Source organism: Gossypium hirsutum, chromosome A09 (assembly GCF_007990345.1).
Source record: "Gossypium hirsutum isolate 1008001.06 chromosome A09, Gossypium_hirsutum_v2.1, whole genome shotgun sequence".
Taxonomy (NCBI): Eukaryota; Viridiplantae; Streptophyta; class Magnoliopsida; order Malvales; family Malvaceae; genus Gossypium; species Gossypium hirsutum.
The window spans coordinates 76238796-76253019 of NC_053432.1; positions in this window are offsets into that span (position 1 = coordinate 76238796).

Genomic DNA, 14224 nt, shown 5'->3' on the forward strand with positions numbered 1-14224 from the left:
ATAAAAGTAAGATCACATGGTGGTGCACTTTACTTTGTGACTTTCATTGATGATTGTTCAAGAAAGCTATGGGTTTACACTTTGAAGTCTAAAAATCAAGTCTTTGAGGTGTTTAAACAGTTTCAAGCATCAGTTGAAAGGGAAACTGGGAAGAAGTTGAAGTGCATTCGTACTGATAATGGTGGCGAGTACACAGGGTTGTTTCATAAGTATTGTCTGCGACAGGGAATCAGACATCAGAGAACACCACCAAAGACTCCACAGTTAAATGGGTTAGCTGAAAGAATGAACCGAACATTGATTGAGAGAGTCAGATGTTTGTTGTCAGATGCAAAGTTGCCAAGATCGTTTTGGGCTGAAGCTTTGAATACAGTGACACATGTGATAAATCTGTCTCCTATGTTCCTTTGAAAGGTGATGTTCCAGATAGAGTTTGGTTTGGTAAAGATGTGTCATATGATCACCTACGTGTGTTCGGTTGTAAAGCATTTGTTCATGTTCCAAAGGATGAAAGATCCAAGTTGGATGCCAAGGCTCGACAATGCATTTTTATTGGTTATGGTCTAGATGGTGAGTTTGGTTATAGACTCTATGATCCAGTTCAGAAGAAACTCGTGAGAAGCAAAGATGTTGTCTTCATTGAGGATCAGAACATTAATGACATTGATAAGACGGAGAAAGTGGATTCACAAGGTAGTGGTGACTTGATCGATGTGAATCCGGTTCCTCTAGACTCTTCACCAGATCCTATCCAGGATGATGTGCATGGTGATGTTAGTGGTGACCATCAGACTATAGGTGACTTTGATACTCCCATGGATGATGTTGTGAATGATCAACAATAAGCACCTATAGCTCCACCAGCAGTTCCACTTCGAAGGTCTTCCAGAGATCGACAATCTTCTGTCAAGTATTCTCCTGATGAATATGTTCTTTTAACTGACGGGGGAGAACCTGAATGTTATGAAGAGGCTATGGAGAGTGAATGTAAAGATCAGTGGGTTGAAGCGATGAAAGACGAACTTCAATCCTTGCATGAGAACCATACCTTTAAATTGGTGAAACTGCCTAAGGGCAAAAGAGCTTTGAAGAATCGGTGGGTTTACAGGTTGAAGCAAGAAGAGAAGTCTTCATCTCCACGATACAAAGCTAGATTGGTCGTTAAGGGTTATACTCAGAAAAAGGGGGTTGATTTTGAAGAAATATTTTCTCCGATTGTGAAGATGTCCTCTATGAGAACTATACTGAGTTTGGCGGCTTGTTATCACTTAGAGGTTGAACAAATGGATGTGAAAACTCCTTTTCTTCATGGTGACCTGGAAGAAGAGCTTTACATGGAGCAGCCAAAGGGTTTTGTTGCACAAGAGAAAGAGGACTATGTGTGCAGATTGAAGAAGAGCTTGTATGGTTTGAAGCAAGCTCCAAGGCAATGGTACAAGAAGTTTGAGTCTGTTATGGGGGAGCAAAGCTACAAGAAAACTACTTCTGATCATTGTGTGTTTGTTAAGAGATTCTCTGGTGATGATTTTATTATTCTTTTGCTCTATGTTGATGATATGCTTATTGTTAGTCAGAATGCTTCTAGAATTGAGAAGTTGAAACAAGAGTTGAGTAAATCCTTTGCAATGAAGGATTTGGGGCCAGCAAAGGAAATTCTTGGCATAAGATTGACACGTGATAGAAAGGCCAAGAAATTATAGTTATCACAAGAGAGGTACATTGAGAAAATACTTCAAAGGTTTAGTATGGACAAAGCTAAAGCGGTGAATACTCCATTTGCTGTGCACTTTAGATTAAGTGTTAAGCATAGTCCTTCCACAGAAAAGGAGAAGGAAGAGATGCAGAAAATTCCTTACTCTTCAGCCGTGGGTAGTTTGATGTACGCAATGGTTTGCATGAGACCAGACTTGGCTTATGCCGTTGGTACAGTTAGTCGGTTTCTTTCTAATCCAGGCAGAGAGCATTGGAATGCAGTGAAGTGGATTATGAGATATCTTCGTGGCACTTCCAACATGAAACTTTGTTTCGGTAATGAGAAACCTGTTCTTGTTGGGTATACAGATTCAGACATGGCCGGAGACATTGACTCAAGGAGATCTACTTCAGGTTACTTAATCACTTATGCAGGAGGAGCTGTGGCATGGCAATCGAGACTGCAAAAGTGTGTTGCATTGTCCACCACCGAATCAGAGTTCATTGCAGCAACCGAAGCGTGTAAGGAGATGCTTTGGATGAAGAAGTTTGTGCATGAGCTTGGTTTTACTCAGGAGAAGTATGTCCTGTACTGTGATAGCCAGAGTGCTATTCATCTTGGTAAGAACTCAACTTTTCATGCTAGATCTAAGCATATTGATGTAAGGTACCATTGGATACGAGATGTTCTTGAAGCTAAGCTATTAGAGCTTGAAAAGATACACACTAATGATAATGGTGTTGATATGTTGACGAAGGCCTTACCAAGAGGAAAGTTTGAAGCATGTTGTTTGACCTCCGGCATGGAGGCATTCCCCACATAGTTGGAGGGGGAGATTTGTTAGGTATGGGTCCCACTATGTGGGAAACCCATATTTTCTGCCACAATGTTTTGCCTTCTTTTTTGATTTTGTCAAAAGCCAATTTTTTGGCCTTTTAACGTGGGAGTGGGCAGCATTCTTAATTGAGAGCAAAATTCTCAATTACATCCAGAGAGAAACAGAGAGTGAGATTGAAGCTCGTTGGAGAAAAAGAGAGAACAGAAAAATCAGTGTTTCAAGCTTGGTGCAGCAGTGATCAACTCTTCGATCGAAGGTCCATCCGTGGTTCGATTGAGCTAATTTTTGGAAAGCAGCTAGGTGATAAGCTGTTCTTGACTTTGTACGGTTGGATTTTTCATCCGAGTCTTGTAGCTTCAGAAATACCCGTTTTTTCAGCAGCTACGTTTTTGGTGATGTTCTCTCATTTTTCTCTCTTTTGCTAAAGATTACATATTGTTAGCCTTGTCGGAGTTGAATGCTTGTTGTAGGCTTGATATTGTGATCTTGTAGCCGAACATTTGATGATAGTGGAGCTCTTTATCGGACTCTAAAGTCCCGTGGTTTTTACCCTTGATTTAGAGGGGTTTTCCACGTAAAAATATCGGTGTTTCTATTTATTTTGTTGTGGTTGCATTAGTTGATTTGTGGTTGATTAAGGTTCCTAGAGAACATATTTTGTGCTATTGTGCTTGCCATAATTTTTGACAGGAGTTATAGGGAGAGAAAGAACACCGGTTGTGCTTTCGCTTTGTTTCGATTGTTCGGTTTCTTCCCAACAAATGACACCTTCATGACCACCTATAACAGTATTACATAGAAATTCTGGGTGCTAGAAACCCGCTTAAATGCAAAAGCTTTCTTATGACACTAGTAGATTAATAAGTGCTAAATCCAGCATAAATAAAAATTCTATGCTTAAACCAGAAATTAAATAACAAGAAAGAAACTAATTGAAGGAGAATTTTTTATTGAATAATAAAAGAAGAATTAAAGCTTAAAAAAATTAAAACAACAATGGCCAAAGTCTGGACATTCCAAGCACCCCACCAATATAATATAACAATATTCACACACTAAAACTATGACACATGGCGATATAAAACTATGACAAATGGCGCAATTATATTTTTATGTAATTTTTATATTTTTTATTATCCATTTATAAATTATTTTTTATAAATAAATAATTAAATAAAAATGTATTAAGTAATTTCTATAGTTTTTAAAAACTTAGATAAATATTTAATTAAATAAAAAATTAATTAGATAATTCATCAATTTTAGTTAACTTAAATACTTTTTATATATTATCTATAATATATCTATGTTAAATTTTGATTTTAACATAAAAATTTTAAAAATTAATTATCATATTTAATAAATAAATAAATTGAATAAATTTATTTTACTTGTAAAACTATCTCCTTTTACATTTTTATGAGATAAATTTATTTTAACATTAATTATCATTACTTTCAATAATTAAAAATCTATTAAAATTATATAAAATTGAAATCATAATTATCTTTAAATTTTATTTACTTACCAATAACTCTATAAATACTGACCTAACAACTTTTGTTTTCAAAGTAGCATTTTTTTTTTCTTATAGCTTTTATTAATAAAAAAGAAAACCATGGGTTAAGTTTTTAATGTTAGACGAGGCCAGCGGATTTTTGAATTAGGATAAAAAGTGGAGGCTGAAGAGTAGTTGTTGGGTTCAGACAAGTTTTCTTCTGTACATAATAAACAAATGATGTTCACCATGCAAATTTTGCTAAAATGGCAACACTCTTTAAAGCCCTACTCGGTTGTCGATAAATTATGGTGATGTTAATTATAGTTTCAAACACTGATAAAGCTTTCTCTCCCAACATGTCCAATGTTGGAGGAGAAGGATAGGGATTTCGGCGTGGGCATAAGTTCAATACCTTAGACACCAATAAACTGATTGTCATACACGACTACAAAGAAACAAGACTACTTCAAGAGAGAGGCGATTAATTATAAGCAAAACTAAAGACTTAAAAGCCAAAAAAAAATTGTAACCCAAATTTATAAAAAAGTTAAAGTAAAATAATTCTTTTGGTGAAAGTGGGCTCAAATACAATCATTTTAGAAAAATGAAAGTGGAAGTGCCATGGAAGCCTACTAAGAGTCGGTTTGTATTTTGCCCCTTCAACTTAAACATGAGTAATCAAAGAGAAAATCAGTCCTTTTATTAAAAATCCCATTCATTTCTAAAATGCCCCTTTTTTGTGCTAATGTTGTGGCCTAACGCCACAACCTTTGTTTTTGAATAGTGTACTAAACAGATTCACTAAGATTTTGTGCCACAACCTTCTAATCGTAAAGAAAATGTTGTTATGATTCTTACCCGTCTTCGCCAAATTGAATGTTGCGGCGTTGAAAACTATGTGCAATGTCTAGTCGTTGCGACCTTGTAACTTCATGTCATGACCTTGTGATTAGAGGTGCTCATGGGCCGGGCCGGTCCGAGCTCAACTAAAAATTTAGGCCCATTTATTAGGCCTGAGCCCAGCCCAAAAAATGGGCTTAAATTTTTAGTTGAGCCTAACCCAGAATAAAAATACTAAAACCCGAGCCTAACCTGGCCCCCCGTATTAATTTTTTATATTACTTTTTATATAATTTTTAAATATATATAATACAACAAAAATACTAAAAACATCAAAATAAATATTTCCCAACAAATTTTAAAATAATAACAAAATTAACAATAAAAATAAGTTTTATACAATATCCAAACAATAATAATAAAATAGTAACAACATAATAGTAAAATAGTAGCAAAATAGGGAGAAAACAACAAGAAAATAACATTAAAAAAAGTAGATTTTTTTTGTCTTTTAGTGAATTCGGGCTGGACTGGGTCGGGCCCGGGCCAAAAATACCCTACCCGAGGCCTGACCCTTTTTTAAACATTCATCCATTTAAAACACACATCAACATGTTAAGGCCTTATATATTTATATACATATCGAAATGTACCAATCACAAACCGTACCAATGGCAAATTTCAACCAAACACATACACGCCATCATTGGTGAAATTTAGTCTCTACATGTCATTATAACCAAAATTTAGTTTGTTATATATACCGAAATAAGCTGAGGGATAGTGTGAGATATCTCCGCCAAGCTTCCAACCCAACGAGCTTCCGAATTACTATAAAACAGGAAAAAAAATAAGACAGAGTAAACTTTAAAGCTTAGTAAGTTCGTTTAACTTAGAATTTAACTTACCATCTAATTCACATTTAAGGTAAGCAAACTAAACATGCTCAAATCAATTTGGCCAAATATATAAACACATATCCTCATCAAGCACGTTAGTCATGTAATTCATATAATAACTCATAATCACAAATGTACATAGTCATCAGGCAAGTTTCATACACATGTATCTTTCATCTCATTTTTCAACATGTCAAGTAACAGTATCATTTTCATGTATTTTAGACATATACGAGTAATAATTCATTTCATACTCATATTGTTTCATATCAGAATTTTGTCCGTTGAATCATTTAAAAAATCGATGGATACACAAGTAGTACACACTAAGTGTACAAAAATATAATCTGTCAATTCATATTCAGGAATGCTCATATGATCCATGTAACGGGAAGCTTTTGCAAGCCAAATATCGAGAAGCTCATGCGAGCCAATATCGAGTAGCTCCAAAGAGCCATTAATCGAGAAGCTCATGAGAAAGCCTTTTATCAAGAAGCTCATGAGAAAGCCTTTTATCAGGAAGCTCATGAGAAAGCCTTTTATCGGGAAGCTCCGGAGAGCTAATTATTGGGAAGCTCATACGAGCCATAAACGGGAAGCTTAAGAGAGTCATTAATCGGGAAGCTTGTGAGAGCCATATAACGGGATGCTCATGAGAGCTAAATAACGGGAAGCTCGTGAGAGCCTATTATTGGGATGCTCATAAGAGCTGTGGTGTGTCCGGAACACATGCAGGATCACAACCAATTGGGAACATTTAATGACAATGTCATTTGTATCCATCGATTTTCTAAGGTTCAAATAGGACTTTGTACTTGTTAGATATTTTTTGGATATGTGATCAATGAAAACACATGGTAATTTATACAAATTTCATGCAATAACATTCAATTTAAAACATATAAATAAGCAATTTAGTAACACGAACTTACCTTGACAAGTGTTCGTAGGTTTGTAATTTACTAATTTGATACTTTTTCCTTTCCTCGTTCTAACTCCGTATTTGGTCTATCTAGATCTATATGAATGAACTTAACTCAATTTAATACAATTCATACTCAATTCAATCCAATACACATCTTTGGCAAAATTACTATTTTTTCTCTATACTAAATTCATACAATTTAATCCTTATTCCAAGCCTAGTCAATTTTCATATATATAAATAGCACATGAATTTCATAAAATTTAGAATTTTTCATGAATTCATTATCTTTTCAATTTAGTCCCTAAATCATGATTTCATCAAGATTCATTAACAAAATACTTTTAAATACCCATCAACATCTCAAATTCATCATTTAATAACTAAAATCATATAAACTCATCAATGGAAACTTCCACAATTTTCAATAAAATCAAAAACCTAAGGTAAGATTTAGTTGGACCTAATTGTAACAATATCAAAAACATAAAAATTACAAGAAACGGGTAAGAATTGAAACCACATGAAGCCAAAATATGAAGGACAAGCTTAAACCCTTTCTCCTATGGTTGTTTTGGTCGAATTTTTCATGAAGAAATGTCTAGAAATCAATTAAATCCAATTTGTTTGTTTTAATTTCAATTTATTTACGATTTTACCATTAATTTTGTTTTATTTTATTATTTTCCCATGCTATGCCGCCTCATCCATCTACTTTAGGCATATTTATACCTTAAGTCCTCCCTTATTTATAGTTAAGCTATTTAGTCACTTATCATAACTAGCAAGTTTTACACCTTTTTCAATTTAATCTTTTTTAACAAATTAGACATGTAATCAGTAAAATTTCTTAACGGAATGTTCATACGACATTCCTATCATACCATAGACCATAAAATAATATTAAAATAAATTTTCTTCCTACCTCAGTTTTGTGGTCCCTAAACCACTGTTCCAATTTCATTAAAAACATGTTGCTACAGATCTATCATAGTGAGGTATGCAACTATTATTTTAATTTTTTTCCTCATTTTTTTAGTAGCTGCAACTAATTGCATGATTTAGAGTCAGAAATTCATTTAAAGTTTAATGCAATAATGAATTTATTTATTTTTTCTTGCCTCTAATCCAAGTCAAATAAAATATACTTATGTGACATTTGATTTTCTTGATTGCTTTACTAGCTGAAACAAATATGTTCATATACACAATAGATGAGTCCTTCGGTGGTTGAAGTTAGTAGTGAAAAAGTGAAAGCATGGTAGGATAAGAGATTGACAAGAATATTTTTGTGATATGTATATTAAAGAGATATTGAAAGGCAATAAACCTGGAACTCATTTCACAAAAGATGGATGGTTGAAAATAATGACCAACTTCGAAAAAGAAACAGGCAAGGCTTATTCATAAGGACAACTTAAAAATAGGTGGGATACCTTAAAAAAAGAATGGAAGGCTTGGAAGAAACTTAAAGACGGAGATACTAGCCTAGGGTGGAATCCTATAAAAAGAACCGTTAATGCATCAGATGATTGGTGGGAGATTAGGCTAAAGGTACATTAATAATTCTGAATATTTTTGTTTTTCTTATTTATGAGGTTGTTGATACTTTCTTTTATTAAAATAATATTTTATATGTAGGTTGTGCCTGAAGCTCAAAAATTTAGAACATCAAACATTAATCCTAAATTTGAAGGGAAGTTTGACCAAATGTTCATGGGGATAATTGCAACATGTGATAAAGCATAGGCAACTTCTTCTAGTACACTCCGTAGTGATTTTTTGAGGATGTTGACAATGACATACCTAAAGAGAATGAGGAAGAAAATGTAAGAAATGATGTTCACATTGATGGAAATGGTCAAAAAAAAAACACCTGAGATATCAACTTCACGTTTTAAAATTGGAAGGAAGAAATCCTCAAAGCAAATTGGAGCGGCTGCAAGATTATCTAGTCAAATAAAAAAATTTATGCAATGCAATTGACAATATGAGTCAAGCCACATTTAGTTTGACTCCTATTATGGATCCATATGGTATTCCAAAAGCAGTCAAAGTGCTTGATAGCATGTCAGAGGAAGTTCTAGAAGCTAGTTTACTATATTTTTTCTCGCTGAGATTATTGCTCAATAAGGACAAACGAAATATGTGGTTATCAATTAATCCCAAGATTAGAGCCTTGTGGCTCAAGACAAAAATGGAGGATAGTTGAAGATTTTCTAGTCTTCTAAGGTCTAGAGATATCTACTATGTGACTAAACAACAATGCTATACTAGTTTTATCAATAATTATTTATGTTTGGTTTTTTTATATTGAATTTACATTCTACTTATTTATGTGTAATCTAGTTTTATCAATAGTTGTTTATATTTAATTTTGGATATAAAATTTGTTCAAAGGTGATGAGTATGGTTGACAATTTCAGCGGTGATGAAAGGGAAAAAAAAGAGATTTTACAATACATGGAATGTTTTAACCAATTATTTGTTGTTACATCTTCTTCCATGCAATTATATTATGAGAAGTATACATTTAAGCAACCATGCATGGATTCAAAACAGTCAGGTGAAGCTTGGATCCGAGAGATCTTTGATGGTCATAATCACATTGTATAATTAATTTTAGGATGTCTAAAATTGTATTCACAAGTTTGCTAAGAGTTTTGGAGACAAGATACAACTTGCAAACTTCAAGGCACATATCTTCTTGTGAAATGTTGGGAAATTTTTTTGTTCATCTCGGGCATCGGTGCAAAAGTTTCCCAATGTCGAGAAAGATTTCAAAGGTCTGGTGTAACGACCCGAACTTTAAGGTTATTAGAAAGGTGTATTTTCGGATCACTGTTTCTGAAAAATGAATTAGAAAATATTTATTAAAAATATTTATGAAGTTAATCGAGTGGTTAATTAGAGTTTTAATTAAGTGAATTTAGCTTAATTAAGAGTAATTAGAAAAAATGACTAAATTGAATAAAGGATGAAAGTTGAATTGTAGATTAAAAGAAAATAAAAAGGGACCAAATAGGCAATTATGCCTAATGTATGAATTTAGGCGGCAAAAGATGGAAGAGTATAGGTTTTTCTTATATTAATTAATTAATTTAATATTATGGTTATTATTATTTAATTGATATTAAGTTATTATATTATGAAATAAATTGAAATAAAGACAAATGTGTGATGATAAAATTGTACAAGTGTAATATATGTATTTGAACACTTGGAATATAATTGTATATTTACTTAATTTTAAAATAAAAGATATTTATTAATTAAATAATTAAATAATGAGATTTTTGTTTGATAAATAAATTAAATAATGACAATTGTAATGAATTTATTGGTACAAATGTGAAATATAAGTGTGTACAATTGTAATATTAGTATTTAATATTAAATAAGATATTTATTAATTAAATAATTATATTATAAGATTTTTATGTAAAAAATATACTAAATTATGACAAATGTATGGTAAAATTTGTGACATGTGTAATAATAAAAAATGCATACAAGTGTTAAATAAATATTTGTTATTAAATAGATTTTTAAATATAGATATTTTATTTTTATTTTTATATTTTATATATATATAGTAAATAAATAAAGAAAAAGAGAAAGGAAACAAAGAAAAGAAATAGAATAGGCAAACGAAAAGCAGGGGAAGGAAAGAAAGAAAGGAGAAAGAAAAGAAAAAGGGATAATTAGGGTTTGAAGGTTTGGAAGTTTAATAGCTAATGTTGTCTCGGAAAATCTCGGCTAAGCAAGGAAAAATGGCAAAGACAACGGGAGTTAGCTCGAGAAAATACGGTAAAGTAAAGATAGAACGTTGAATCAGCATCCCAGGCCGATTCAGAATTCAATGAGGTAAAGTGTGTTAATTATGGGTAATGGCATGTACCTAGGATGTCTTATGTGTGTGTCATTTTGAAATTGTAAATGTAAGGATGAAATAAATAAATTTAGGTTTGGTTATGGTATAAAATAGGATTTGACTAATTTGGTATGAATTTGAATTTTTGTGAGACAATGTCAGATTAATTTTGGAATTCCATATTCTGAATTGGGAAAATCATTAAAAATTGTATAAAAATAATTATGAGCTATAATTTATATGCTTAGAATCTTTAATGAGTCTATTTTCAAGAGAAATAAACGGGAACATCATCCGAGTCCTATGCTATGAGATAATTAAATTTTAGTAAAAAAAGGGGTCGAAGTTGTCAAATAGCAGACCAGTGGTAACTTTAAGGAATAAACTGTACTAATTGGCTCTATTAAAAATTCTGAAAATTTTATGGTAGAAAGGTATATGAGTCTAGTTTTAAGGAAAATTAACGGAACTTAATTTGAAGTTTCGTAGCTCCAGTTATAAATATTTTAGTGACTACTGCTCAAGAAGACAACTTTGACATAAACATAAGAAAATAATGGAATTGTGTGTAATTATTCTGTAAACTCCGGTAATGCTCCATAACCCTCTTCTGGTGACGGTTTGGGGTTAAGGGGTGTTACATCTAGAGCAACAACAAGTCGATACTTTGCAATTATGCTTGAGAAAGTTTCAAAAATGGTCATTGATCTAATTGCACCCGAATATCATTTTTTTAGCTCAATACCTGAACAAATACGTAATGATTCTAGATATATGCCGCATTTTAAGGTTAAAACTGAATATTATATTATTATATTTTAATATTTTTGGACGATTAAAAATATGCATGTGACTAATATGATTATTTGTTCAGGATTGCATAGGTGCAATTGATGGTACTCATATTGCCGCTATTCTTCCACCAAATGAACAAACTCCCTATATTAGAAGAAAATGTGTCCCGACTCAGAATATTATGGCAGTGTATGATTTTAATATGTGTTTCACCTTTGTTAAGGCTTGATGGGAAGGACCGACGCATGACGCTAGAATATTTCTTGATGCAATTCGAGATCCAAAATATAAATTTCCGCACCCACTAAATGGTAATATATTTGTAACACCCTTTACCCGTATTCGTCGCTGAAATAGAGTAGGAGGCATTACCGGAGTTTACCGAATTAATTTTCCATTAATACGAGTTAAATACTATTCATTTCCTAAAACATGTCATGGCGTCCTTTAGATGGGCCTCCAAAGCCCAAAATATACTTCGAGACCAAACCAGAATTAAATCGAAACTATAGAGAATTTTTCGCAAAATCCCAAAGGTTTTTTTTTGCTCAATATAACCCCTTTATAAATATCTAACCTTCCCTGCAAATTTAAAAACCGAGACCAATCCAACCAACCAATTCATTTCAATCAATTTGATACCAAATTATACTACTATTATAATTATCCTATTTAACATATTCATCATTCTTTACTTTAATGTATATTTATTAAACAAGTCTTAGTATTTATATAATCATCAAACCTTATACATGTCATATAAATCAAAAAGAAATTTACAAAAGCTACCGGAGATAATCTGGATAGTGTGATCCTCTGTGTTGATCCGATCCTCCGTATACTTCCACGTCAATCTGGGTCGATTTGCAAAATTTGTGAAAGTTCAGGGACTAATCAGCTACTTTTTCTTTTCCTCGACTTGCTTCGGGTTCTCGATTTGCAGTAAAAATATGAAAACCAGCTTAAGAAAACCCTTCTATGGTGTTTTTGCTGATGAGAATGCAGAAAAATAATGAGAAATCTAGATAATTCCACTTTAGTCCTAGGTTTATTAAGTAAATTTTACAATATTCTAATTTTGCCCTTAATTCATCAATTTTCCTGCTGATTTCATGCCTCTTGCCGTCCAGCCCAAATAGACCTTAGGTCTATTTGCCTTTTAAACCCTCTTTCTTTTATCATTTAAGCTATTTAATCATTTCCCATAATTTTACATTTGTTACAAATTAATCCTTTTTATTCAATTAACTATCGAAACTTTAAAATTTCTTAACGAAACTTTAATACTAACTTATTAACAAGATATTTATGGCTCGTTTTAAAATTTTCAAACTCTCGATATCTCATTTCCGATTCTAATTTTTAAAATTTTTATTTCTAGAACACTATTCGCTATTTCAAAAATTTTCCTACCTTCACACTTAACTTATATTCACTAAATTATTAACATTTTCTACTCATTTGTAAGATTTAGTGATCTCGAATCACTGTTCGGACACCACTGAAAATTTAGGCTATTACAATTCTCCTCCTCTTAAGAAATTTCATCCTCGAAATTTGTTACCTGAAAATAGGTTCGGATATTGTGATCTCATTGATTCCTCTGTTTCCCAGGTTGCCTCCTCCACACTATGTCGATGCCACGACACTTTTACTAACGGTACCCGTTTGTTCCTTAACTCTTTAATTTCCAAAGCTAGAATTTTCACCGGTTCTTCTGAATAAGTCATGTCGGGTTGGAGCTCTATTTCTGTATGAGGAATTACATGTGATGGATCTGATCTGTACCGTCTCAACATAGACACATGAAACACGTTATGAATCTTTTCAAGCTCCGGGGGCAAAGCCAATCTATAGGCTACCGAACCGATTCTTTCAATGATTTCATACGGCCCGATAAATCGTGGGCTGAGTTTTCCCTTTCTACCGAACCGTAAAACTTTCTTCCACGGTGACACTTTTAAGAATACACGATCACCCACATTAAACTCTATATCTCTTCTCTTTAAATCTGCATATGATTTTTTTCAATTGGAGGCAGCTTTTAAACAATCTCGAATAATACGAACTTTTTCTTTGGTTTCCCGAATCAAGTTCACTCCCATTAGTTTCCGTTCACTTAATTCAGACCAATATAATGGAGTTCTACACTTTCTTCCATACATAGCTTCAAATGGTGCCATTTTAATACTAGTTTGATAACTATTATTATAAGCAAATTCGACTAAAGGTAAATACCTTTCCCAGCTGCCGCCAAACTCAAGTACACAACACCTTAACATATCTACTAAAATCTGAATCGCTTGCTTTGACTGCCCGTCTGTCTGAGGATGAAAAGCTGTGTTGAAATTTAATTTAGTGCCCAAAGCCTCCTGTAATTTACTCCAAAATCTCAAAGTAAATCTCGGACCCCGATCCGAAATAAAAGATAGTGGAACTCTATGTAATCTAACAATCTCAGAAATATACAATTCCGCTAACTTCTCCAATGAAAAATTTGATCTGACTGGAATAAAATGTGTCGACTTTGTCAATCTATCAACGATAACCCAGATTGAATATTTCTTTTTCGGAGTCACAGGCAATCCTGATACAAAATCCATTGTAATGTGTTCCCACTTCCATTCAGGAATCATAATAGGTTGTAATAAACCCGTTGGTACTTGATGCTCTGCTTTCACCTACTGACAGATTAAACATTTTGCAACAAATTCACAAATCTCTCGCTTCATACCAGGGCACCAGTATATTCTTTTTAAATCGCAATACATTTTTGTACTACCCGGATGAATAGAATACTTACTATTATGAGATTCAGCAAGAATATCATTTTTCAATTATGGATTATTCGGAACACAA